The sequence below is a fragment of the Myxine glutinosa genome, chromosome 1, assembly GCF_964187855.1.
Source record: "Myxine glutinosa chromosome 1, kmMyxGlut1.1, whole genome shotgun sequence".
Lineage (NCBI taxonomy): Eukaryota > Metazoa > Chordata > Myxini > Myxiniformes > Myxinidae > Myxine > Myxine glutinosa.
In genome coordinates, this window is record NC_136261.1 from 420,989,398 (window position 1) to 421,000,303 (window position 10,906).

General features: G+C 40.8%; 1 long non-coding RNA gene across 1 annotated transcript; it reads left to right on the top strand.

Moving 5' to 3' along the window:
* Positions 1-449: 449 nt before the first annotated feature.
* LOC137413749 (uncharacterized) lies at positions 450-10,611 on the top strand. Its single transcript, XR_010981742.2, has 3 exons — positions 450-521; positions 9,921-10,058; positions 10,194-10,611. It is a non-coding gene; the product is annotated as an uncharacterized LOC137413749 (long non-coding RNA).
* The last annotated feature ends 295 nt before the right edge of the window (positions 10,612-10,906 follow it).

The window sequence follows — 10,906 nt, forward strand, 5'->3', positions numbered from 1 at the left end:
ACCACTGTGAACAGTCGTCATTTTTTTATTGATCAAATTTTAATTTTCAAAATATGCATTTGAACGGGCACATTTGACTCTATACGATAAATCAATCTATTTGTAAAATTTCTTAATTGTTCAATGCATTTTACGGCAAAATCCACGAAAATTGACTCGATCTCAAGGAATCTTATGACGTCACTATGCACACATGCGATTTTCAATTCCTGATTTTTTTTCCTACCTATACACCGTCCTATCAATGTCGCAGCTGTGTACGTTTTACTTCGTAACAAAAATATTTTTTAAAACTGTGTCAATGTTGACACAAACGAATACGTTCTTATGAACCCCATTTCACAATCTATAATCAAAATTTTTGTTTTATCGCCACACGATCGCCTGTGGTTGATCGAAACGGACACTCGAAGGTCCGCGTCAACAGCCCACGATGCTATTGAGCCAGTCGTGGGCGTGCGGTTCAGCATCTCGGCCGATCAATCCGATCGCGCTGAACGCGGCGCGTCGATCGTGAGCGGGTTTGTATGCCGAGTCCACGGCGCGTTTTTCATCATATGGCCTGTGTTCACTCGATGCGCTTTCAAACGAAGGGTGGGGTTGGTGGGGGGGGGGGGGGGTAGGCAGAACAGCTGAAAAGTTGACACAATCCTAACAGCCATGTGCAAAGGTCATGGTCCTTGATTGGTCAAAAGATCATTCGGTGCAAAGCTTATTTTCAATTTTAAAACTCGATTTTCATGCAATTGCTTAATAGCTTAAATAAATGACGTTAGCCAAATTTGTTTGTATGTGTTTTTCCAATCTCTAAGATAAATTTAGGGTTCTTCATACACCTTCAATGAAACCATTCGCTGCTACACCGCCTCAGATACTGCCGCTAAATTTATTCATCTCCCGCCGCAAATAATGAAAATTTGTACCGACAGAAGTTATTTTTACATACAATACACTTAGTGGGGCTGCTTAACTGATGAATTGTGCCTTTTCCCTTAAAAGCATGAAACTTGGCACATGGCTAGAATACCCCAAAAGAAAGATTTTTAGTCCAGGGGGCATCTCCAATTTCACCCCATATGGCGGCCATCTTGAAATTCAGGATGGCCATCATACAAGACCTGTTTTGATGAATATCTCCATAATTAGAACAGATATCAAAATGGTTGAAGTGCCTATACCTACATTTTTAGGGTCTCGGAATCCAATGGCAACATAAAATATTCAATAGTATATGGCAGCCATCTTGAAATCCAAGATGGGCGCCATAACAGACCTGTTTTGATGAATATCTCCATAATTAGAACAGCTATCTAAATGGTTGCAGTGCCTACACCTACATTTTTAGGGTCTAGGAATCCAATGGTAACATAAAATATTTAGCAGTCATATGAAAATATTAATTTTGCATAGTATCATGCATACTGGGAATGCATATAAATACTCTTAACAGGTTGGCATTCTTCAGTGATTAAAAGTGTCTATGACATCGCAGACTGTAACTGTGCCATCTTGTGGTTTTCTAGTCTTTGCTGCATTCTCCATCACATGCGCAGAGAGAAGTACAGGGAAGTGCAGCTTTCTTACACCGGCAACGACCAGTACATACTTTTTTGCACCCACACTTAACAAGTTCATTGCAGATCTTTGCAGCCTCTGGAAGTGTTGTCCATATTGGTTTGAACTGGCCAGCAGACGTTTTTTGCCAACCGTTTTTTGCCAAAAAAAAAAAAACCCCCATTCAGTGGGGCTTGGTAGATCAGGCTTGGCATGCAATGCTTGTCACCAGCATAGTGCGCCTTGGTATACTGCCCGCTTTACGTGCTGCACAAGGGCATCATGTGTTGGTGGAATTGATTCCACAGGTCTGCCCTTCTTTGCAAACAGTTTGCTTCGTACAATGTTAATGTCAGTAGCAGTACTTTTGCGATCATACAACAGAATAACAAATCTCTCAATGACGTTCATGCAGGTTTCAGTTATCTCTGTGCTCTGGTGGCAAATTTCTGCTAGTACCTCTGTGAGCTCAGGGAATGATTCCCACACATTCCATGCAGTTACCTTTCCACGCCCATTAAACGCTGAAGAAGTGTCACACCCTGTTAGTGCATGAAACATGGGGAGGGCTTTAGATTTCTCAGGGCCAAGAGCTGTGGCTATATCATGTGCAGAGATAAATCGCATGTTCTTGCCTGTCCCAAATTGTAACCATATCATCACTGAAAGCTTCTGGGATGCTGTAACTGCAAGCACGACAACATCTGTGTCCACAGTTTGTATGAGGACCTTACTATGCCCTCTCTGTGTTGCATCAGCAGCATGTAGGAACATCCGACCATCTGCCTCTTCCTGAGTGCACGGGGAGAGTGATTCTAGATCAATGCGTGGTGGAGCAGTAAGAACCTCTGTATCAAGTGTGACAACTAGCTCCTTGCGCTGGTCTTCAAATGATTTAATTGTTTCATTGGAAAGGAAGCTGAAGAGTTCATGCTTGTTTTCATCAACTCGAAGAAAGTTCTGCCACTGTCCAGGAATTGCAACTGAGGTATCTACTCGTCAGCGAACCCCCTTGACACACTTTTCACGGGTCATGCTCTTAAGGCTGTCGGGTAGGTAACGGTCCCACACCAGATCAAGTCGGGTTGCAGATTTGTACTGTGAGAAAACAAATGGGATGAAGACCTTTTCGGCATATTCGCCAAATGTTTTGACTGTGCCAACATCGGGCTTTAGCTTTTGAATAATTACTGCCCCGTCAAGTATGACACATGTCACCTCTGGCATCTGTGTGCTTGATGGTGAAAGTTCCTCTAAGCAGTCCAAAAGGTCGCTCTTTGTACCAGGTCGAAGCTTCCCATCCTTGGACAGAGATGGAGGGAAAGATTGATTTTCATGACGGAAAAATTCATCCAGGTTTCCCTCGCGGGTTTGACAGGCAATATAGAGGCGAGAAAACAGTTGAACATCACTCTTCAATGAGGCTACCTTGTGTTTATCTGTCAGCTGGTCTGTTACTGATGAGCTGCCAAACAGAGGTAACTTTTTGCGCGGGACGACATCATTCAAAGGCTTTGAGCGTTCAATCAGCCTCTCTTGCACAAATGACTCCAGAGCCTCCTTTCCCACTTTCTGCACGTCTTTCACACTTTGTACGACTGATGCACTTGCTATATCCTTTGTGTCAAGGACCAAAAGGTCAGCGGTTTCTTCAAGAAATGGATTACCTAGCTCCTCGATAACTGATACAAGTGATCTGACATGTTTGTCAAAGGTCATCTGGTTGCTTTTATTCTGATCATGATGCAGTGATGGCGCTTTGCTTTCATGTTGCTCCTGTGCAGTCTCAAACTCATCAATCACCCTTGAGACCTCTGGACCTGCAACCATCCATCTTTGCAGAGCATGGACATTGTCCAGCAGACCCACAGCTCCTCCATCTCCCTTGATACGTGCATTGTTCTGTTCATGTGCATGATCTGTAGCAATTGAAGAAAATTTGCGTTGGGTCTTTTGTACCGTGAACATGCCAGCTCGGAAATTATCCAGAACTTTAGGGTGTGTCTTGTGCAAGTCCATCATATCACGCAAAGACTAGAAAACCACAAGATGGCACAGTTACAGTCTGCGATGCCATAGACACTTTTAATCACTGAAGAATGCCAACCTGTTAAGAGTATTTATGTGCTTTCCCAGTTTGCATGATACTATGCAAAATTAATATTTTCATATGGCCGCCACATACTGCTTAATATTTTATGTTACCATTGGATTCCTAGACCCTAAAAATGTAGGTATAGGCACTTCAACCATTTTGATATCTGTTCTAATTATGGAGATATTCATCAAAATAGGTCTTGTATGACGGCCATCTTGGATTTCAAGATGGCCGCCATATGGGGTGAACTTGGGGATGCCCCCTGGACTCAAAATCTTTCTTTTCAGGTATTCTAGCCATGTGCCAAGTTTCATGCTTTTAAGGGAAAAGGCACAATCGATCCGAATTTTTTAGCTAAGCCGCCCAGCTAACTCTCAATTTCATCAGCTAGCATATTAAATCAATTTTTTCCCAAATAAATCGATTATATTTTACTTTTTTGGAAAATTTCAATTGGACCGGATGTCATATGTGATCGCTTGACTATCGGCCATTTTCTTTCTGTATTTGTCTTGTGTCAGCCGTGTTCAATGTAGCTCTGGGTTTTTAATTTCGATTTTCCACTTCCATAGCTGAATAAGGTTCAAGAAGTAATTTTTTCGTCTAAATATCAGACTTGAATGATAGATTTTATTTCTTCCCCCTGCATGGGGCACAAAACGATTTGTACGTCTCGACCTAATTTGTACAATTGTATATGTAACTCAGCCGCACCAGGCAACACGTGTTGTTCAAACTTCGAGATAAATAATCGTCTTTGTTTAAATAATCAGCTTCTTTACCATGTCCTATTCGCATTTAATTATAGTCTTATCTGAATCGTGAATTTCATGTAGCATTTCTCAAAACTTATTGATAGACAAAATTTAATAGAGATTTGGTACTCAAAAAAATAAATCGATTCGATTTTGAAATGCCAAATAGATTGACTATATTCATAATCTTTGACAACGCACTAAATTTGGACAATAGACCAACAAGTAACATTATGTAGACATTTTACAATGGACGTTGCGCTTCGCAACCAACAGATAACGTTATGTAGACGTTTTAATGAACAATTTTTTCCAATTAATCTTGATTTCTCCTTGCTCGCGAACCATTCCATTAAACTAGATACATCCAAATCTTACTTACATCGATGTTCATCCACCAAAATGGCATAAGCATACCTGTGGTGCACACACAGGTCTGCTATATGACATTTTGTGAAAAATTATTTTTCATTATTTTGGTTATTATCTTTCATTACACTCTACAATAAATTAAATTGTGTGTTTCGCATTCGCAAAAGTAATCGCATATTCGCTTATAATCATTAATCACGCACCGAAGAACATATTTACATCGAACTTGAACAGCTCGTCATCCCATTAGATGTACCATTCCTCATTTTGCTCATTCCTCATTCGCTTCAACTGATTCGGAATAAAGGATCTCAACCATAAATATGCAAAAATACACATTTTGGGATATTGACTCTATAGCAAATGCCAGAAGCAAGAGGGTGTCAGCAGAATACCAGAACGTCACCTCTAAAAACGTATACCTCATCCCATCTGAATGTACACGTTATCCAACCTTATAATACAACATAACTCCAGGCCGGCCAATCAACATATTGCACACAATGAAGCTCAGTGGATCTCCACGAGTACTTGCGTCACCTTCCCGAATCTCCCGTTGAGTCGACTCCATAATTTTCTGAATCAATTCCAGAGTTCTTCTGAATCAGGATTACTCACCAACCTTTAAATATATATTTTCCTCTCTTTTGTTTTTTACTCTATTTTTTTTTGATGCATCATTACGTATTATTCCTGACATCTAAACACGCAGAGGACACATGATAAAAGAATGAATCGGCAGGTTATTTTTGCATCATGCTGCCAAGGTTGACAAAAGACAGGAGTGCATTCATGCTTACCTTGATCACTTCGAGTTCGGGCTGTCTGTCTGTTAATCTTGTCCAGCTTGCAATTCATACGGGCCACAAAATTGTTGTAGAATGATGAAGAAGAAGCTGTCTTCCAACGCCTTTCAGTGAAGACTTCTCAAATGAGAATCAAGACGGCTTCAACTAAGTTCCACTGAGATTTATTCAAGCATCGTATGGAGAGAAAACCAATTCTACACACTTGAACATTTAGACTTCCAGGCACAGGAAGCACATAAAGCACAGAACGACGCGTCTCCATAGGCAATATGATTTTCTCTGTATCGCCCTTTGTGCAATCCCCTTAAATAAGCCCCGTCTCCTTTGATGTTGTTTACTTGAGATCCAGGGTCACTCACAAAAACTTGTTCAGGTCAATCTTTTTGGCAAAGGCAGTCTTCCAGGCACCAGGAGTATCTGTTTGTCATCATGGAGTGACTCAGAAGTTGTTAAAGGTCAATCCTTTTGACCTGTACAGCCTCACTAATTGAGTACTGCATACCAACCCCATGCAAAGTCAATATTTTACCTCTGGACCTTTCACAGAGGTGACAATGGTCATTTTACAGATAACCGATTGCCGTCTTGGTTCCATATGCATTCCCTTGCTCAGACTGCATGCTTTGAGAACACATTTTAGGAATTCAAATTGAAATGCAATTTAACTCTTTTGGCAATAAATCGCCTAATGTCCTTTATAATTCCACAGATCCAAGGTCAGATGTCATGTCAGGTAAAAATGTGATAACTTGAGAACAGCTGAATGGATTTAAAGCAAACTTGGTACAAGTATTATAATGATGTAATAATGTGGGCGGAGGCATATCTGTCGACGTCGTGAAGTCAGTGTCGTTCTAGTATTTGTATGCCTCTGCAGCCGAAGGCCAGAAGCATTACCTGTGTTTCTAGTTCAAATTGAATTAAATACATGAACACCGTTGAACACAAATCACCTTCCTGTTACTTCCAATAACCTACAGTTTAGCAGTATTTGAACATGTCAAATAGGGTGGTGAATAAGGGTGATGTCGAATACTGCTTTAATAGTGCTTAATAGTAAGGGAAACATATGAAAATCTGTTAACTAAATTGTTACCAAAATATTTCTTCACCAATATGTTTGTAAAGGTGTGTAATAACATGTGTTAAAATGTTGAAGGTCAACTCCCGTGGGAAACCCAGAAAAAAAGCTGTTGAATTCGGGTACCGAAAAATTATTTTCGAGAATTTTAATTTTTTTTAATCGGCCCTTAAGTAACTTATGAGGGGTCAAATAAGGGTTTTTCATGATTCTGAGTTGATTGTTAACATTTATATTTCACCACAGACACTCCTTTGTGGAAAAATAATTTCTAAATATATCTCATTTTCTACTTTGCAGGACATGGAGTCTCGCAATATGGATGAAGACGTTACTCCACCTGTGCTCAATTGCTTCATCTGTGCACGCTCGGATACACCAGCTGAAAGGCTCATACAGGCAACTCCAAAGGGATACTCAACTTTATTGAAACAAGCAGAAACTGTCGAAAATGTTACTGTTGTGGAATGTATGAAGGAGGCTCAAAAGGAAGGAAAACTGAGGTACCACCAGAAGTGTAAAAATGATCTGTACAACAACTTTGTTGCAACCACCAAGAAGTCAGCTCAAGCATCAAAGGCAGAGAAAGAGTCATCAAAGTTGAAGAGAAGACGCACTACTTGTGAGTTCAGTTCATCAACTGGCTGCAGTTCTAGAAGATCACAGTCAGTTGACCTCCTGTATAAGGATGTATGCATTCTTTGCAACCAACCAGCCCAGCTCTACAAAAATAATCCAGCACAAGCTAGAAAGAAATACAGAGTGCCAGATAATTTGACTGCAGATACACTGAAGGCAAGCTTGCTGAAGACAGCACGGAGTCGCGGGGATGACTGGGGCACTGAAGTCACTGGACGCCTGGAAGGGATCAACGACTTGGTAGCAGAAGAAACACTGTACCATTTGCGATGCAAACTTATGTTTGCGAGAGGTGACAGTTTGTCCAAGACTGATGAGGAAGGAAAAAGGAAGAGAGGACAGAGGAGTATTGATGGGGAGTGAGAGGCAGTTTTTATTGAATTCTGCGAATGCTTAGACTCAGAATTAGAGCATGGGGTAATGAACATGGACCAAGTCCATGAAAAGCTGCAGGAGTTTGATCAGTCACCAGAGAAGAGCCTTTCTTATTCAAAGCATTGGCTAAAGATAAAACTTCTAGAGAAATACGAAGACACCTTGTATTTCACAACACAGGAAAGAAGGGCAGATGTAATCTGTCTCAAAGATGGCACCGACAATATTCTGCGAGAACATCATGCTAATCTTGACCATGGAGATGAGAAGACTCAGATCATAAAGACGGCACTCAAGTTCATATCCAATGATATTGCCTTGATTGATTTAGGTCCAAAGTCATACCCCACCACACACAGTATGACTGACATTGATAGTCAGCTGACACTTGTTCCTGCAAGCCTTCAGATGTTCTTGAGACCGATTGTCAAGACAGACGAAAGAGTTGCTGTTTGGGGGCAGAATTTTATTAAGGCCTGTCGACCTCGGTCTGGAGTATTGCCACACCAAATGGGGCTTGCCATACAACTTGATCATAGATTTGGGTCAAAATGGATGCTCAACAAGTTCCACCGGCTGGGATACACTGAGTCTTACACGGAGACTCAAAACTACAAATACTGCTTCCTTAATAGTAGGAGTGGAGATGATGTTCCAGATACTTCTGGCACTCTTGACACCATTGTGGAGGAAACCGATGAACAGATCAATGATGAGGTTGCGGTTGATGCTGCGCTTGAGGATCAATCAGTGATGACAGCCAAAGTGCCAGCCAGTGAAAGTGAATTGTCAAGTAATGATCAGGTGGTCTTTATGGAGGTTGGGGAAACAAACAATGCAGTCACTCAGTTTGTTGGAGACAATATAGATTTAAACATTGTCTCTATTCACGGAAACACTCCCTTTCACTCAATGGGTTGGATCGAAGTCACCTCTCCGGCACCACCTTTGCCAGATTCACAGACAACAGCAGCTTTCCCCCGGGTGAAGTTGAAGGCACTCGACAAAGCTAAGATCCTGAGAGGAACTGAAGTAAAGATTATTCCATTTACGAACAGGAAACAGATAGGAACGAACGCGATCATGTTTCTCCCCTTCGCTGAGCTTTCCTCCTCCCTGGCTCATGATCAGCCACTCCTCACTCCAGGTGACACACTCTGGGCAGCGGGGTGGGTGATCAAAGCCAACGATCCTGAGTTCCCACACTCCAACTGGAATGGCTGGATGAAGAGAATCCATGCTAATGATGCAAAGCAGAGCACACAGATCGAGTTCCTTCCAGTTATTGAAGGAGACCCTAATGACCTCAACACCATCTTCACCACTCTGAAAGAGTGCATACGGCGCACTGGGGTCGCTATAGTGACCTTTGATCTTCCGATTTGGCTGAAGGCTGTGAATATAATAAAGCAGGCAAATCTACCCGTCATTCCAAGGTTGGGTGGTTTTCACCTGCTGAAGTCTTATCTTGGATCAATGGGTAACATCATGGAAGATTCTGGACTACGAGATGTGATCCAGTTGATCTATCCTGGAAGTACGACAGCCAACCACATCATGGATGGAGGATGTTTTGACAAGGCAATCCGTGTTCACCTCCTCATCGATGCAGCCATCTATCAACACATCATGAAACTGCCCTTCACTGAGGAGGAGCATGGTGACATGAAGACCTTCATGGAGAAGGTGGCTAATGGGAAGATGGGAGCCAGACACTCAGACCCAGTAGTGCCAGTGTTTGAGCAAAGGTTTGAAGAAACTTTGTATGTATGTGAAATAAAAGCTACTTTGTGTGTAAATGTAAAAGTGAAAATATAAATGTTAACAATCAGCTCAGAATCATGAAAAACCCTTATTTGACCCCTCATAAGTTACTTAAGGGCCGATTTAAAAAAAAAAAAATTCTCGAAAATAATTTTTCGGTACCCGAATTCAACAGCTTTTTTTCTGGGTTTCCCACGGGAGTTGAACTTCAACATTTTAACACATGTTATTACACACCTTTACAAACATATTGGTGAAGAAATTTTTTGGTAACAATTTAGTTAACAGATTTGTGAAATATCTCATGAAATGCCCTTACTATAACATACAGAATTTTTCTTTTTAACAATCTATAACTTCATTATCATATTTAAAATGAAGTACACATTCCATGAAGTAATATGTTCTATGAACTCTCGAGATGGTTCATAATCTCATTGACTTGCCAAAGACTGACGCTGATTTGCATGCAGGTGATGTCGATCCTGTAAATGTGGGAGGCAGACAGCACAATTATTCATCTGTCACAGAAGATTCAAAATGTGCTTCTGCAAAGGAAGGTTCAGATGATATTCACATGACAAACGGAAGTGCATCCTGCTTAGCAGCTGGCAAGTGGAAATGTAAAAATTAATTAACATACAATATTTTGTGTTGAGAAAATATATAATTTTTGGAAAAGTGTTAAATATTTTTCATTTTGATTTTGATAAAAAAGAAGAATGTTGTGTTCTTTGTTTCTGCAGAACAATCAAGAAGTAATATGGGACAAATAAGGTCCAGTCGCAGCTTGACAGTGAGGAAGAAAGCTTTTTTGAAGAAACAATCACGAGATCAAGACTCACTTCCTATAACATACAGGTGCATGTCTGGGCCTCGCAACACCAAGATTAATATTAAATTAAACAAACTCAAAAAGGCTCTTGAATGGCAAATACGTTATAAGTGTCGTGTGTGCAGAATGGATTTTGCTTCAATGAGTAACATCAAAATACATATGAGGATCCACACTGGAAAACACCCTCACAAGTGCTCTATCTGTGATGAAGGTTTCTCTCAAAAAGGCAATTTGAAATCACATATGAGGATCCATACAGGAGGGCGACCTAACAAATGCTCTATATGTGACAAAGGTTTCTCCAATAAAGGTGATTTGAAAAAACATATGAGGATACATACAGGAGAGCGTCCTTACAAATGCTCGATATGTGATAAAGGTTTCTCTCATAGCGGCAGTTTGAAAATTCATATAAGGATCCATACCGGAGAGCGACCTTACAAATGCTCGATATGTGACAAAGGTTTCTCCAATAAAGGTGATTTGAAAAAACATATGAGGATCCATACAGGAGAGCGTCCTCACAAATGCTCGATATGTGTTAAAGGTTTCTCTCAAAAAGGCAGTTTGAAATTACATATGAGGATCCATACAGGAGAGCGACCTTACAAATGCTCGATA